Source organism: Mauremys reevesii, linkage group 3 (assembly GCF_016161935.1).
Source record: "Mauremys reevesii isolate NIE-2019 linkage group 3, ASM1616193v1, whole genome shotgun sequence".
Taxonomy (NCBI): Eukaryota; Metazoa; Chordata; order Testudines; family Geoemydidae; genus Mauremys; species Mauremys reevesii.
Genome location: NC_052625.1, coordinates 104,477,231 through 104,494,945, shown reverse-complemented (window position 1 = coordinate 104,494,945; position 17,715 = coordinate 104,477,231). Strand labels below are relative to the sequence as shown.

General features: G+C 41.6%; 1 protein-coding gene across 9 annotated transcripts in view; it reads left to right on the top strand.

The window, feature by feature from the left end:
- Positions 1 to 15,613: 15,613 nt before the first annotated feature.
- GJE1 (gap junction protein epsilon 1) overlaps positions 15,614 to 17,715 on the top strand; it is a 45,539-nt gene continuing 43,437 nt past the window's right edge. For 8 of the 9 annotated variants that reach the window (XM_039528688.1, XM_039528682.1, XM_039528687.1 and 5 more), the window contains exon 1: positions 15,614 to 15,726. The gene's annotated coding sequence lies outside the window, so the exon portion shown is untranslated. The remainder of the gene's footprint in view (positions 15,727 to 17,715) is intronic. The other variant, XM_039528681.1, reaches the window with a different exon arrangement.

Here is a 17,715-nt window from a genome sequence, read left to right as displayed (position 1 = left end):
CAGAAGTCAGAGAGATGGAGGAGACTGGGCTGTCAGAAAATCAGGCAAGGAGGTCTCAGTCTCACTAACATGGAAAGTTTTGACAGAATCAGCACATTCGCATGGAAGGGCTTCCATTCCTTCCAACATTTTCTGGTGGAAAAGCGTTGCATTGGAAAAATTTCAGCTAGCTCTGCTTATGGCTCCCTTATTCTGTGGGCTGATCTGTGCCAGCCCTAAGATCCCACACACCAGATAAGCACTGAGAGAGCACAGCTGTGCTCTCCTTCTGGCCCCAGCATGCCCCCCTACACCAACATAGGAGAGGAGGCTGGTTCTGGAGCTGGCTAGGCCAGCTTTATGCTAGCATATAGATCTCTTATGGAGGGGAATTATCAGCTAACTAGCAACAGTCAGCTTCTACTGAGCCATCTGAGCAAAAAGGTTTAAGCTAGACAAATTCAGCCTGGAAATAAGAACATACATTTTTAACAGTTTGTGTAATTGACCATTGGAGCAATTTATCAAGGGTTGTGGTGGAGTCTCCATCACTGACAACTTTTAAAGCAAGTTATTAAAAATATATGCTAAAGTTCAAAAGGAATTATCTTGAGGACGTTCTGTGGCCTGTGGCATACTAGATGATCAGAGTGGTTCCTTCTGGCCTTGGAATCTATGAGCCTATGAAATGGGCTGAATTGGAGTGGAGAATCTGACCCTAATCTTCAAAGCACGGTACACACCTAAACTAATCAGTCCTCACTTCGTCTGTGAGGTGCTTATTGATCAGATACATTTATAAGGTGCTTGTTGCTCTGTAATAGCTAGATCAGGGATCGGCAACTTTTGGCATGCGGCTCGCCAGGGTAAGCCCCCTGGCAGGCCAGGCCAGTTTGTTTACCTGCTGCATCCGCCGGTTCAGGCGATCACGGCTCCCACTGGCCGCGGTTCACCGCTTCAGGCCAAGGTGGGCTGCAGGAAGCGGCACGGGCCAAGGGATGTGCTGGCCGCCACTTCCCACAGCCCCCATTGGCTTGGAGTGGCGAACCACAGCCAGTAGAAGCTGCGATCGGCCGAACCTGTGGACTTGGCAGGTAAACAAACCAGCCCAGCCTGCCAGGGTGCTTACCCTGGCAAGCCGCGTGCCAAAGGTTGCTGATCCCTGAGCTAGATAAACATAACATTATCATTGCTAAGAATGACTGAGCTACTGACCAGTGCAGGAAGGAGCTGCAGTATTGCCATGCGGTGTTGTGTATATTAGGCCTTATGCCTTCAGGATGGATTGTGTTAAACACTGTGCTATTATACACTTTCTTCTGTAATAAAGTCATGATTTGTAGGTATCCTCTGTTTTTTGTTTTCTCTCGTGTTTCTGGAATGCTATTGGGTTTGGGGTTGCTGTATTTTGTTGTTTGTTTGTTAATACTATTATATTGATAGCAACTTTCAAAATAATGCCAAGCACAGGTAACACATAATATAAGAAATATTTCAGAATATTGCTGGTGCTTATACAATCTTGATTTAACAAGCTTTTCTTATCTGTTGGCCCTAGAATGATATTGAAGCAAAAGTGGGTGAGATAATATACCTTATTGGACCAGCTTCTGTTGGTGAAAGAGACAAGCCTTTGAGCTTAGGTAGAGCTCTTCATCAGGTCTGGGAACTCTGTGTAATCTCAAAGGCTTATCTTTTTCAACAATAGCAGTTGGTCCAATAAAATATTATCTCACCCACTTTATCTATCTCATATCCTGGATCCGCCACAGCTACAACGACACTGCAAATATCAATATCTTTGGGGCATTTAAGCGTTTGAGTATGCATTGCAGGCTTCATTTGGGATACATTTAATTAACCAAATGGATTTACTTAAAGGAAGCAAGGATCTTTAATCTGTAGCCAGTGATTAAGAACTGTCTTTCTCTAGTTTTCCATCAGTGCGGGGACAGAGAGGGAGAGATTGGGTAAGACCTTCTGAAAACTGATGTCTCCTACTCTGTATCACTTAAAAAGTTGACTCCTTTAATTGCTTGTTAACATTTGCAGCACAAGATGAAATCTTGCACATAATATTGCCATCTGGGAATAGCAGAGCTTTCATCCAATTTGTCACTTTCTCCTGTTTTAGCCTTGGCTCAAACTAATATTTCAGCATATCCCTTGACAAATTCCACTCTGGCATGCTTTTCTTTTGCCTGTTGAAAGAGAGAAATAAAGATCATGTGCCTAGTCCAGGGGTCAGCAACCTTTCAGAAGCGGTGTGCCGAGTCTTCATTTATTCATTCTAATTTAAGGTTTCACGTGCCGGTAATACATTTTAACGTTTTTAAACAGTCTCTTTCTCCAAGTCTATAATATAGAACTAAACTATTGTTGTATGTAAAGTAAATAAGGTTTTTAAAATGTTTCAGAAGCTTCATTTAAAATTAAATTAAAATGCAGAGCCCCCCGGACCAATGGCCAGGACCGGGGCAGTGTGAGTGCCACTGAAAATCAGCTCGTGTGCCGCCTTCAGCACACGTCCCATAGGTTGCCTACCCCTGGCCTAGTCCATTCTCTATTCAATTTGACATGGATTAAAAACATCTTATTGCATCAAGCGAGGTGCCCTCTTCATTGTTGCTTGTGAATCTGCAGCCTTCTCATTTCTTGAGTGATAGATTGTGGAACTCAACCCTGCAATCATTATTACTTACAATCCTTCACATTTTGAATGTATACTGGTATCATCACAAAGCTCAGACAACCAGTATATCCATCCAACCCAAGGAAGAGAAGTTCCTTCTGCCACACTCCTGGGTGGCAAGTTTGTAGAAATTTTGGTGGTGCCCAGAGCCCGTCCCCCAAACACCACCCCCACCTGCCTAAGGTTCTGGGAGGGGGTTTGAATTGGGGGGAGGAGGCCTGGGGTGCAGGTCCTGGGCTGGGGATTAGGGTGCAGGAGGGGTGCAGGGTGCAGGCTTTGGAATGGAGTTTGAGTGCTGGGTGCAGGCTCCGGGCTGGGGCAGAGGGTGGGTGTGCAGGAGGGAGTGAGGGGTGCAGGCTTTGGGATGGAGTTTGGGTGCAGATTCTGGGCTGGGGGTGGGGGTGTAGGAGGGGGTGAGGGGTGCAGGCTCTGGGAGGGAGTTTGGGGGCGGGGGTGTGTGGGAAGAGGGAGGGGGTGCACACTCTGGGAAGGAGTTTGGGGATAGGAGGGAGTGCAGGAGTGAGGGCTGTGGGGCTGAGGATGAGGGGTTCATGATGCAGGAGGGAGCTCAGGGCTGGGGCAGAGGATTAGGGTGCGGGGGGATGAGGACTCTGGCTGGGGATGAGGGTTTGGGGCATTGGAGAGGCTCAGGGCTAGAGCAGAAGGGCAGGGTAAGGGCAGCCTGCCCTGCCATTAGTGAATGGGGGGAGCTAGGACCCTGGGGCAGCAGACAGCAGTTCTGCCTGGAGCGGGACTCCACGTAGCAATGTGCTACACCGGCAGCACAAGCAGGCATGGGAGAGGCAGACGCCACTTTCTTTCAGGCAGGATGCGGCAGGGGGGCCGATCCAGGCAAGGCCGGGGGAGAGACCCAGCTCCAAATATTGTTGGAGCAGGGCCCCTAGCCCTGAATATTCCTGGTGCCTGAGCACCACAAAAGTATATAACCTGCCGCCTATGCACCACACTAAACTATAGAGCTCCAATTTTCCCTTTCAAAAAGCTTGAGTCTTCTCCATATTGACACGAATTAACATGTTTAGCATAGCAATTAGTCATGCCAGAGTAACAATCATGTTTCTGAAGTGAATCTGCAGGGAAGGTTACTGAATGAATCCTGCACCAAATTATCTTGTCAACTCTTTGGGGCAGGAACAATGTCATCTTTTGTGTTTGTACAGCACCTAGCACAATGGGGACCTGATTCTGGCTGGATCTTCTGGACGTGTTTGTCACAAAACAAATAATAAGTGAAGATGACCCTGCTAAGACCACAGCTGTACCCTAACCCTCTTGAAAAAAAGAATGAATAACTGTATGTCAGTCTGTTATGTATGTTGTTAGATGTAGTGCTGGAAAAGGGAGCTGCCAGAATGTAGGGCCAGATGCTCAGAGGATGTAAATCAGCATTGACTTCAGTGTAGCTCTCCTGCTCTACACCAGCAAGGGATCGGGTCCATTATATTTCCTTATAGGAGAATATGAAGCGGATACACTGGTAAAGAAAAGACTGTCACTAGGACTGCCATCATAATGGGCATTAATCAACACATCCCTGCTGGCAGCTGTTGCTGTTAAGTCACTGACTGACTGAGCATGAAATCTGGCAACCACAGAGCTGCTAACAACTTTCTGAACTGAATACTGCAATGCATACCCAGTTGTTGAACCTACTGATTATTTATTATATTGTTAGAAGGGGAGGAGTGTAGAAATGTGCGTATTGTAGTTATGTTTTTGGTGTGTCATCTTCTTTTCCCAATATATATTTCATTCATACTGAAACGTTCTCATGCGTGTCAATTTCCTACCTCTCTGTACAGCAGAGATCTCAGCCAAATTAGATCATTTTAGATAAAGATATTGGGAAACTATGCACCACACTGGTTGCCTCTCTCATCAGAGAGGACAAGGACTGAATGGCCATGACTGGGCTACTCTACAGCCCAGAGACACACTTCCAGATCAAGAGAAAGGCACATTGTTGAGGCCAGCACTGTTCATTTAAAAAAGTCTCGACCCAAACTGCTTAACGAGATTAAATATAGGAAGTACAGTTAGAAAAATACCCGAGGCTATTTCACATTGGAAAAGAACAAAATAAAGCAATGTGTATGAGTTAACAGTGCATCCATTCCTCTGATAACTACTGCAGACAATAAATCTGAGTTTATAAAATATTGTCTTAGAAATAAACTACAAGGCCAGTAAACTTAGGCTCACACACTTCACTGTGGTATTGTCATGAATATTAGACCACTGGGAGCCATAAAATACCCCAAATGTAGGCATTCTGCACACTAACTTTTACAGAGTAAAATACATTCAGAAAACACACACTTGGAGTAGGATGCAATGAAAACACCTGTCTCACAATATTAATCCCAAAATTAATTCAGAAGTAGGTACCATTATTTATCTATTTATTTCTTATTTCAGAAGAGCCTAGAGGCCCCCCACTGGGGCTTTGTCCATACATACAGTTCCTACCTCCAAAAAGTTTGCAGACTAAACAGATAAAACAAACAAAGTCAGTGAAATGAAACAGAGGCACTGAGCAGTGAAGTCACTTTCCTAAGGTCACATGACAGAGCCTGAAATAGCCCCTCCCAGTTCTGACTCCAAGTCTAGCATCCTATGAACTGGACCATACTGCTTCTCTATGGAAGATTGTATCTATATCCATAACCAAAACTTGCTTGGGAGAATGACTAACTGAGGTCAGGTTTCAGTGGTAGCCATATTAGTCTGTATCAGCAAAAAAAATGAGGCATCCTTGTGGCACCTTAGAGACTAACATATTTAGATGGGCTTAAGCTTTCATGGGCTAGAACCCACTTCATCAGATGTATGAAGTAAAAAATACAGGAGCAGGTATAAATACATGAAAGGATGGGGGTGCTTTACTAAGTGTGAGGTCAGTCTAATGAGATAAATCAATTAACAGCAGGATACCAAGGGAGAAAAATAACTTTTGAAGTGGTAAGAGAGTGGCCCATTACAGACAGTTGACAAGAAGGTGTGAGTAACAGTAGGGAGAAATTAGAATTGGGGAAATTAAGTTTAGGTTTTGTAATGACCCAACCACTCCCAGTCTTTATTGGAGCATTTTTTTCACAACGTGCTATAACAATAAACGCAATTTTAAAAAAATAGAGATTAAAACCTCATTAGATTAGAGCGAAATCCATCATTTTAACTGCTATGGCAGGAATTTAATATGGCCCAGGGTCCTAAAATACCTGAATCTGAATTTTGGATTGAAAATCCCTAGTGCAACCACAGGGATGAACCTTGGAGATTTTTAAATGTAATCATTCTTTTGTACTGTTATTTACATAAATCTTTGCCTTCACATACAATATTTGTTATGGTTCCATTGGAGATATTTGTCTTGTTATGTCACCCCGGCTTTGTTTATATACGTAATTATTAAATCAGTAGGTTCTTATCCGTTTATCTTTTATTTTTGGCATACAGCCTGATTGCTTGGCCTTGTCCCTTGCATAGTATGCATTGCCCGCAGGTGAATGTGTTTTATGAGTCCCCCGTCTGTGTCAATTCACACAGGAGATGAGTTGTTACAGCCCTCAGCTACAGAGGCTTGGCTCTTCAGTGCCACTTGTAGCAGCTCATGCTTTTAGCTCCGGAGGTCCCTGGTTCATCCCTAGTGCACTGGCCAAAAGGGTAGCTATCACTTTAGAACCTGTGCAAAGGAAGTGCAAAGTGTGTGCACAGTGTTACAAAATCAGAATTCTCCACTCATTGACACCAGCAGCAACATTTTCCACTCACTAGGCAGGGGTGTAAATGATTATAGAAGGTACAAGGCATTGGAAGTTTATGTCTCTGTTGTTCCCAGGTTCAAAAACTGTTCATGAACTGGGGCTGATTTTTGCACACAAAGAAGTACTCAAACTCACCCTGGTTTGAAATCAATTTCTGGTTCTATATGAACCCACACAGCCTTACATCCAACAAGAATTACTAAAGGTGACTTGTGTAATGAGGAAACATCCTAAAGATTTGGATCTATAGATATAGTTTAAAGTTGTATCCAAGTGCTACCTACTTGATATGTTCATACTTATGCCATTACCAAGGGAAATTGCTCTTTCCATTCAAAACTGACTCATAGCACTGCTATGTGGCAAGCTCTGGGAGCAAACTCAAAGGTTTTGATAGGTCTGTGTCCACTCAATTCACTTCTTCAGTGTTCTTTGCAAGTAAGAATTAAAATTGGAATCAAAACAAAATTGTTATTCTTTTGAATTGATTCAAGATTAAATTTTTAATTTCAAATTATCTGGAGAAATTTTTGAACAAAATAATTTTTTAAAATGTTGTTCAAATGTTTTCCTGGAAAAGAATTCCTGTGTTTTCAGACTATCCTACTGTAAACCCTGTACCCAGAGTAATACACCTGGCCTGGGATACCCTGGTTCCATTTTCAGATGCTATTTGTTGTAGCTGAACCAGATATGAGAATTCTAGCAGCCAAGTGGTATGAATCAATGGGTTTTAAACAGATTTATGACAGCGAACATTTGCCAACATTAACTCATCTCAAAAAATAAAGCATCTAAAATTTAATTCTGTGAACATCCATTTTCCAAAAGCAAAATTTAATTAGAGCTTAATTATACAGAAATTGGCATCGCTGCTGAGGTAGTGCAATGAATACTCAATCCCATCTGGTCTGGTTTATTATCCACAGACACTATGAGATCACTTATTGTCCTCTCTGTATGTGCATGCAGCTTCTATTAATATCAATGAGAATTATGAGTGTTTATGAAAAGAATACACCCTATTGTACTGCATGTTTATTTGAGAAGAATTTTAAATAAAGTAAGTTATTCAAGAATCTTTGTTCTATTCCATGTTCATTACAGCTATATGCACCCAAGAATGAACCTGCATAATTTACTGTTAAATTTCAGTGCTTCAAAGCTCACATTAATAAGCTCAATGGAAGAGGAAAGGAATCTGTTAGAAACAATAGCTTCTTTTTAGGTGTGCAGTACAAAAATATAATGTATAGGCCAAATTCTCTGCTCAGTTACAGCAGTGTGAATCCAAAGTAACTCTGCTGACTTCAGTGGAGTTACTCCAGTATTATGTTGGAATAATTGTATGTAGTTCCATGTATGACCAAGCACAATCTTAGCTCCTTATCCTGCACTCATCAAGAGCAACGGTAGTGTTGCCATGCAACATGGATAGCCACTTCCCTGACCCTTGATTAGTCACATAAACTTATGCAAAGTGGGTGTAAGATATTATGGGCCTGAGCCTCTTCTCATGAAAATCAGATCTAACTCCACGAAACATCAGATAAAATTATACCTAGGACTAGCTGGAAGCAGTTTTCCCATCCTGCACATATTTTCGAGATCTCAAAAAAAAAAAAGAAATCCCATCCTGAATCGGGACAAAAAGTCAATCTCAAAATTTTTCACAAATCAACAAACTGAAAAAAAATCAAACAAAACAGGACGATCAGAATGTTTCATTTGGGATGATTTTGAAATATTTTGTTTTTATTTCAACTTTTCTGGTTGTTTTAACCTTTTTTTCAGTCTAAATGTACTAAAATTTTGAAACAAAAAATCATTCTCACTTGAGAAAACAGAACTTCCACCCCCCCCAACATTTTTTTTTAGTTGGGACTTTTCAAAACTGATGTTTCCTAAACAATTTTGACAAATAGGCTTTTTGGGGGATGCAAAACGGTTAACCAACCAGTTTGAGTTATACCAGTGTCTTTTATTTTAATTTGGTAGATTTCACATCCACTTTATATTCACTTTGCATGGATGTAAATGAATCTGGCCCAATAGCAGCAGTACCCAAACTGTGGGTCATGACCCCAAATAGGGTTGCACTATCAGAAGATGGAGTTGTGGTAATCCACAGGGTGTGGAGGATGCCATTTTGCTCTGCCCAGCATGACCTTGCATGTACAATGTATGCGAGGTCAAGATGCCATTACTTTACAAAATGGCATCTTAACACAGCATGACCTTGCACTCAGCATACATATGAGGTCACACTGTGCTCCGGATGCCATTTTATAGAGCAAAATAGTGTCCTCTACACAACATGACCTCACACATATGGTGTGTGCAAGGTCACACTGTTCAGAGGACACCCATTTTGCTCTTCAGAATGGTGTCCACTGGCCTCTATGATGTCTGAGGTCCTGGCAGGAAATACTTCTTTCAAATGGGGTCATGCTGGCAAAAAGTTTGGGTATCCCTGCCCTATAGTAACAGGAATGGGCTTGTAGACAGAGTCCTTCTTGACACATGCTCAATACTGTTTTCAGTGAAGAGGTTAGAAGTAGCTGTCATTACTCATTCTTTAGCATTGAACAGACTGTTCTTCTTGTAAAGTTTATCCTTAAGAGATAAGAGTTTCTTATGAATAAATCAGTTTTGTTTTGCAGTCTTATGTTAACTGTGCACTACTGAGATATTGTCTATGGAGAAGGTTGTCTTGTGTTTGTACATTTTGAAACAGGGTGGATGAGGGAGGTATATCTAAAAACAAGTTAGTTTTATTTCAGTGGTCAGGTGACACAAGGAAGCAAGCTGGCAAGACGATATGTTTATGATATTAAATCTGTGTTTTGCCAAGATAACAGGTTCTAACAAAGCCCCTTACCTCTTGCTCTGGCTTTCTGGAGGTACATAGTCTTCTCCAAGAAATAAGACTCTTGAAAATGTACTTTTCATTTTATCCATTTTTTCCAATTGCATCTCTAAGCACTGTCCTCTGAAGAGATACAGTATAGTTCAACAGAAGTGACCATACTCCGTGGTCCACACAACACTGCAGAATGCTAATGGATGCTCTTAATGAAAGAGGGTATCATAGAGCTTCCCCATAAATCAGTATTGACCTGGGGTGATGCATTCTTGATTAGAGCTTGTCAAAAACTAGGGCAGAAAAAAAAATCTTTTTTTTCGATCCTTTTTTAGTCCTGGCCAAAATGTCAATGAAATTTGAATTGGTTTTATTAGCTCTGTAGTCAGTTAAAAAATGAGAAGCAGATGAGGGAGATTACTGGTAAACTATGTGTCCTATATTTTCCCATGTAGAAAAGACCAGAATGTTCCAGCAGTGATACTGAAGCTGTCAGTATAAAAAGAGGTCTACCTCTCCTCCCCATGTGTCCTTCTCCTCCCTTCTTCCAGGCAAGAAGAACCAGACTTTGTGAATGTGCCTTTTTGGGGGGTTAATAATTTTACTACTTGGAAGTAGATCTCTTCAGTCTGTATTATTTGGTCTAAAATGAATGCTCTCCTAGTGAGAGTTTCTGGGCGGTCACTGCTGAGTTCTGGCCATGTATAAGATGGTTTGGAAATTTGAGTCTGTTGTTGGCATTGGCCAGCTTGCTGGAATATTTTATTATTTTAGGGAAGTTCCACGGCCTGTGATATACAAGAGGTCAGACTGATCACAATGGTCCCTTCTGGCCTTGGAATCTATGACTCTGTTAGGCAATGTTAAGTTGTAACAGGGATTGGACTGCCCCAAAATATGAAAAGGTACAAAGATGGCATAAAGCCACTGCTGCCCTTCCACTCCATTCCTGTATAGAGTGGAGTAATGTAGAATCTGGCACCCTGTTCCTTTGCTGAGAATGTAGGGAAATGTTAGTGGTAATTTATGGTGAATGTGTCTATTTTTGTCTGTTGAGTTAATGAAAACAAACAGTATCTAGACACGGGAAAACATCCAAGACAGCTTGGTGCACAATAAAGGATGTAATAATAACCTTTTCCAAATGCGGGCATTTTGTGCTGTTAATACAGTTGCTGTTAGCAGCAGCCCAGTAGCCTGTGGCTCTGGAATCGAGTCAGAGAAGCTGCTTTAGAATCACAGATGTGTGCTCAACCAAAGACCCATTGCATTCTGCTGAAGGGGCTGCTTAGATGTAGAAACCAGGTGGTAACTATGCTCTCAGATCAGCAAAGCATGGTGAGCTGACAGCATTTGATTTGGAAATTACTTGACAGGTCACTTTGTGGTGTTTTTAGTTTTGAACTGATGATCTCTTTTACGGTCTTTATTTATTACAGTGTCTTCAAAAAGCCTATTCCTAGCTCAGAATGCCTTTACAATCATTAAAATATTTGTCACCTAAAGCAAAACAATTACGTAGGGCTGGTTTGCAATCCCACAGCCCAGCCTGAGTGAGGGGCAGTAACCAGACTGTGACTGTGTGAATCCCAGTCTACTTCCCCCTCTCTACCAGCTCCAGAACATGGGATTGGAGGGAGGGAAGATGGAGAAGAGCCATAGTTCCACCCACTCCCTACCCCTATTTGCCAACTGTGTGGGATGGGGGCGTAGCAGCCCAGTAATGATTTTCCTCCATGTGCAGGCTCCAGCAATAGAAAGCCTGCTCAGGGAAGTAAGGGGGCTTCTAATGTCCCACTACTTTGCATGGTTGTGGAGAAAAGCTGAAAACATGATCTGAGTATATCCTAAAAACTCTCAAGGCAAATAAAAATGATCCACAATTATTGTTTTTAAAGTCTCATGATTTTTAAACCAATCACATGCTTTTGGGGGTCTCATGATTTTTAAACCAATCACATGCTTTTGGGGGTCTGACTCATAACTTTTGAATGCTTGGGGTTGGCAAGATTGCACCGTAGGCCCCTGCTCCCTCCCCTCCAGGGAAAGGAAATTCTGTGTGGCAGCTCTTTGTGAGCCTTAAGCGTGTGCATAAAATTCAGTTTTGTTGACTAGAGATGGGATTATTCACACACTTACAATTAAGCAAGAGCATAAGTGCTTTGGTAAATCGGGGCTATGATGCAGCCAAACCTATCTGTCTTAAAAGAACCTTTTTTGTTTTATGCTTTAACTCCAGAGCTTTTCTGTGATATTGCTGGAAATTCCATGCAAACAATCTTGCAGTAAAAGCACTACTGGAACCTCATCGCAGACAGAGTTAACTCTAGAGCTAACCCTTCAGCAGCTGAAGGGTAGGTAATCAGGCAGGGTTGCTAGTGAACTCATAAAGACCAATCAGGTGCTCAAAGTTAGAGCTGGGGGCTCTATAAAGGCAATTTATGGAAACCAGAAGTGGAGAGTTTCAGGTGTGGTAGGGAAAATGGGGGACCTAATCTTGTTCTCAGGGACTTAGATTAAAGAAGGGCTGGGTCTTAGGTTTGTAGTCTGAACTGGCCTTCCATTTTGCCTGGTTGGCTCATATAAAAACCCTTTATTGTGGTTACAAACTGTGAACCCTCAAACCCAGAAATAGAACATGTTTGGGAAGGGGGCACTTGTGTAGAAGAACTTTGGGTTGGTATTGGATAGCTTGGTGCACAGTAGTAGTGAGAGGTCCATGAAAGACAATAAAACCAAAAGCTAACAGCTCTTTGATCCTCAGGGGCATTGTAGGTTCAGTTTTGATTTGACTTTGGGCAAAGGCTTGAGTTGGGTCTTAACTTATCTTGCTTGCCCATCCCTAATGGCAACTAAGATTGAAGTAGCAAAACTGCACAGGACTTCTTGATGTCCATTCATTATTACTAACTCGACCAGCTGCGATACAAATTTCTAATGCTACTGAGTTCAATGAGCTCCAGGGTTAGCTTATTGATATATTGCTGCTTTAAAAACAAACCGTGATATGCATTCTGTGAGCAGTACTGTGTCCCAGGGAAGAGAGGTGATGTCAGAAACCCCAGATAAACTACAAATGAATCAAGAAGCAAAAGCAGGGAGAGGTCTTGATATTAAGACTTAATTGTCTGTCTGTATGACAGACAAATGGCTCTGTCTGTTTAACAAGTGAACCCACAAACAGTGTCTCCTTTTAAACTAAAATATCTCAATTTTTAGAGTCACTATAAAGCAGTTGAGTTAATTACTTACTGCTGTGGATGATGCTCTGTGTTACACCAGAGCCTGCACAAAAGCAATATTACAGCACTTGCTAGCTCAATTATGTCACATTCTTGTACTGAATCCAGAGCTGTCAAATCTATTAAACTTCTTATCTGTAACAATGATGCCTAACTGTATCCAGTTAAAGAGAAAATCCTAAATTTAATAAACCCTTGCAATTTCTGCCTCTTTATTCTGATATTTCTTCTGATTGCTTAGGTTTTATATGCAAGCAGCACTGTGTCATATTCTCGCTCTCTAAGGGAAGAGAAAGTAACAGAGGAGATTAACTATTCACCTTTCTTGGCTGGAGCAAACAGACTCCTTTAGCACTACTGCTAATTAAGGGCAATCCCAGCCCTATGCTCAATGCATTAGACAGTGATATTCAGATTTCAGTGGTTCAGGAGTCAAATTAGCGATGAACATTACCCAAAAGAGGCACCGTAGTGTGATTGATTAACAACACAATAAAAGCATCCCAATTGGTTAATAACTTTGATTAATAATTAATTACAGTGTTTTAATATCATGTGCTACAAAGAACTGCAGGAGACCCATTAAAGAGCCCCTTGCGGCTTGCGAGCATCAGTCTGAGTATATCTGCATTACACTGTGTGGTTATCACTAGTCACAGGCCCAATGGTTTTTGAGCAAAAGGGGCTTTTCTTTCTGTTTCACAAGCACCCAGAGAGTGAGAGGTAGTAGACACTGACATTTGCTTAAAGGCTCCAGACATTGAAAACCATCTTGCCAAATGCTGTGAATTTGTTCCAGTAACACAAATTCAATAACAAGCAAATGTCATTTTAAAAAAAATCTTTTTTGAGAAGAATATTTTACACAGCTCTCCCCATGAGCTATTCTCTCCTGTCTGCTTCATCTTGCATAGTTGAAGTGCCACATCCTGCCTTTCTCAGATAGGAGCACTGAGACTCGATGCAATGGGAGCAATTAGGGAGATTCTATAGAATCCTGTTTACTCCTTCCCAAAAAGAACAGTACAGCTGCTATAGATAACATTCAGGCAAAGATTTTCAGAAGTGACTAGTGATTTTGTGTGCCTCCATTTTTGAGTGCCCAATTTCAGACATTGGTAAAGGGCCCGATTTTCAGAAGGTAGGTGCTCACCATTTTCTGAAAATCAAGCCACTTAAGGTTGCCTCAAGTTGTACCTCCAAAACCAAAGTGATCCAAAATCAATAGTCATGTTTAAAAAACTTCAGTTTACCATATACGCAACTTTTCTGAACAATGAAAAGAATATTCTGGTCTCCTCCCTGTGTTTACAATCTCCAGGAGTCCATTTCAATAGAGTCTGGGGAAAAAAGGATAATTGGGTTGGGCAGGACCTCAAAAAGAGTTATCTTTCTGCATTGTGGCAACGCTGGTATTCATTGAAGAGCAAATTGCCTATAAAATATAAGATTAAACAGAATACACTGTTTGGTGTGATTGTTGAGAGCTCAGAAGTGTCAATGTTTCAGGATTCAATGTAATTGTTTCTGTTACTGGCACAATGGGATGACAGAGTGCTGTAAAGACTGCTTTTGCACAGGCTCCATTGTGGCAGAGAAAGTGTTCTCCACAGAAGGATATGTAATTCTGCTCTGTCGTTTCTCAGGAGCGGTGAAATAGCAATTGCTTTTCTCAAGCGGTTAGAACAATACTGTTCAAAGTAACCACCTCAAAGCTCTAGTGAACCAGAAAAAAAAATCCTTCTGAAACAGAAAAGAACTGTTTCCACTCTAGAAATAAAGGGGTAGAATAGATATCCTTTAATAAGTGTTTCAACATTGACCTCAGGTATTATCCGATGACAATTTCATTCCGAACAGAGGCACTCTCTCTATTACATTTTTCCTCTTTCTTTCCCATGTGGTTTAGAAGAGAATACTCCATACACAGCATTCTGTAATGGTCATTTTAATTATTACAACAGTAAGCCACATGGAAATAGCATAACACACATAATTATACATGTTTACAATGTTTACTGAAGCACAGGAATAGAAACAATCAAAATACTTTTGTGCGGTACATCTTGCCATAGCAAAAAACCTAGCAAAGTTTGAGGAGAGTCAAATAACTCTCTATGGCTACATAGAGAGAATGGCCAAGGAGAACCTGCTGGTTTACTCAAGTCAAGCTTTGAGCACTAAATCTGAGGAATATGAGCTGAAGATCTGCTTTTCTTCTGTCAGTAAGGAGCTGCGTGTTGTCTCAGTGTGACTTCTCCACACGACTGAAACCGCAAGGCTCTAGCTTGGTATTTTACCCGAAAGCAAGGTTCATGCTGCCTATGCCACACAAAGCAATTTAAAGCAGTTACATGGAAAAGAATACAAGTCAAATGTAAGCATCAAATAATCCATTATAAAGCAGGCTGTTCCTTTGCAGTAGGACAATGGTGTCATTAAGTAATCTCTGCACCAGAAACGTGCTGCTATGGATTAATGTGTGATACACTTTAACGGTCTGTGAAATGCTATGCTGTACAGTGACACTGTCTAGCTTAGATGAGAAAGGCTAAATACTAAATAGGTGCACTAGTAAAGGAGGCTAAATAGGTGCACTGGAAAAGCTGAGAGAGGACCAAGGGCAGTGATGGGCACTGGAGATAGAAAAGGGGGGCCTGTGAGTTAAAATGAAGTGTTCATCTTTTGGCATGGTGGGGTGAGATAGTAGGGGTGGACAGAAATATGAGACTAATGGAAGAAGCCAGGCTAGCATTGGTATTTGGGAGTAATTAGCATAAAGTTATAAGAGAGGACGTGAGGTCACCCAGGGATGGAGGATGTAGGGAAACAAGGAGAGGATTCAGGAGAGGGAACATTAACAGAAACGAGGAGAGGGGAGTAGAATGAGCTGCAATGGGAGAAAGAAGACTTGCAGTTGAGGAGGTAGGATAAGACAGAATAAAGAATTTGGAGTTCTGTCTGTGAAGATGATTGTTCTTTACAGAATAAAGAAGGAGACATAGTTCTGTCATACATTCCTATGGATCAGAATTCCTCTGGCTCGGTCATTCCAGTAGTCAGTAAATGGCCAAATACGTACCTCCCAAGGAGCTACTGTAGACACCCGGAATAGGCAGTCATCCCCAGTGCTGCCACTGAACCACAATTTTGCTTAACCTTGTGAGTTTCTCAGTCTTTGTTCGTTGCTCTTGGTTTTAATTAACATCAGTTTGTTATTTTCATTATTGCACACTAAAGAGTTGGGTTCTGATGATTTTAGATAAATAGCTTAATCTAATAATACATTTGTACTACATTTCATTCTAAGAGGTTTAAGAGAGATTTGAAAATATGATCAATTGCAGGGTTGTATTAAAATATCTCCAATGCTTTTAAAAGTGGAGGGAACTATTGTTGTGCCTTGATGATCAGAGACTGGGAAAGGGAATTGTAGTTTGATGCTTTAACTGGTTCTACCGATCCACAAGTAGCTTGTCCTTAATAGTAGCACAACCGTAATAGTAGCTTAAAGGAACTGTAACACAGAGGCATTGGTTCCTTTGAAATTATGAGCGACCCTAAATATGCAGACTTGATTTAGATTGTGTTGTGTTATTGATTCATTAAGTGTAAGATGGCCTACTTCTACAAACATCTGCATGTGCAGTCCTGAGAGGCTTTGTGGCTGGTCCACCGAGTGCTGGCTGGTCAGATGGTACTGTTCATCTTTTGCCGTTAATTGCACTAAAATAAGTACAAAGTTTTAAAATCCCTGCTTGAGGGATTTAGGGTAAAATCTTCAAGAGTGCATCAATGACTTAGGTCCCACTGACTTTCAGTGAGAGAGTGAGGCTTCTATGTGTCTAAGACACTTTTGAAAATAGGATTTGGCTCCTACCTCTCTTAGGGATCTTTGAAAACATTACCCTTAATCTTGCCATATTGCATGTTCAACATTTCCATTAACATTTATAGTAGTTTTAAGTCAACAATGGCACTTGGTAGTAGGAAATGAGAAGTGAAATATAATGAGCAATAGACACAGTAGAAACCACTGAATACATCTACACTGTAATTAAACACCTGTGGCTGGCCCATGTCAGTTGACTCAGGCTCATGGGGCTCAGGCTGCAGGGCTGTAAAATTCCAGTGTATGTGTTAAGGCTTGGGCTGGAGCCCGAGCTCTGGGATCCCATGACGGGAGCGGGTCCCAGAGCTCAGAATCCAGCCTGAGTCCTAACACCACACTGCAAATGTATAGCCCCACAGTCCAAGTCCGGTTGGACTGAGTCAGCTGACACAGGCCAGAGGCAAGTATTTAATTTCAAGGTAGACATACCCAGTGGGGTTACAGGCTTCACAAAACCATAGAATTTTATTTTGAAATTTTGGTTTCTGAGAAACTTTTGAGTTTCAGAAAATGCTTTTTCCCCTGATGTTAGCTAACTAATTTTCAAAGGAACTGTCATTTTCAAAATTCTAACTAAAAAGAATTCTGTGCTATGCAAGTGACAAAGATTCTGGCTGCCTAGTAATTCTTGCCCTGCTTCTAGGACTATAATACAGAGGAATAACATTTAAAAATGCAGCCTCCCAGAACTCATGGTCTGCCAGAGCCAAACAGAGCTTGGATTTCAAAAAACAAATTTGTATTTGTCATAAATTGCTGTAGGTCCATTCAAGTGAATGGAACTACATAGATTTGCACAACTGCAGATCCAGCCTTCACAACATTTTGATTACTCTTCTGAATCTAGAACCTATGGCTTTGGAAAAACCACCTCTCCCAGCCCTAATGAACAGAGTGTGTGCATCATTTTTAGTTGTGTTCCTCATACACTCTATTAGAACAGGACAAGAGCAATGAGCAATAGTCGTAAAATGTCACCTATCATCAGAGGTGAAAGTGGGCCGATATGGCGTACCAGTAAGAAGTGGCCACCGGTACCACCCCGTACACAGCCGACGTTAAAGCACTGCCATGGCAGCACTTTAAGGACCCTCAGTAAAGCGCTGCTCAGGCAGCGCTTAAACATTGCTCCCCCTTTTGGGATAGCTGCCCCGGGTCTGGTGATTTAAAAGAGCCTAGAGCTCCTGGTGACTTCTGTTGTAGCAGTGGCCAGAGCCCCAGGCAGCACAGGCCAGGCAGCATGGAAGGGCTGGCTGGGA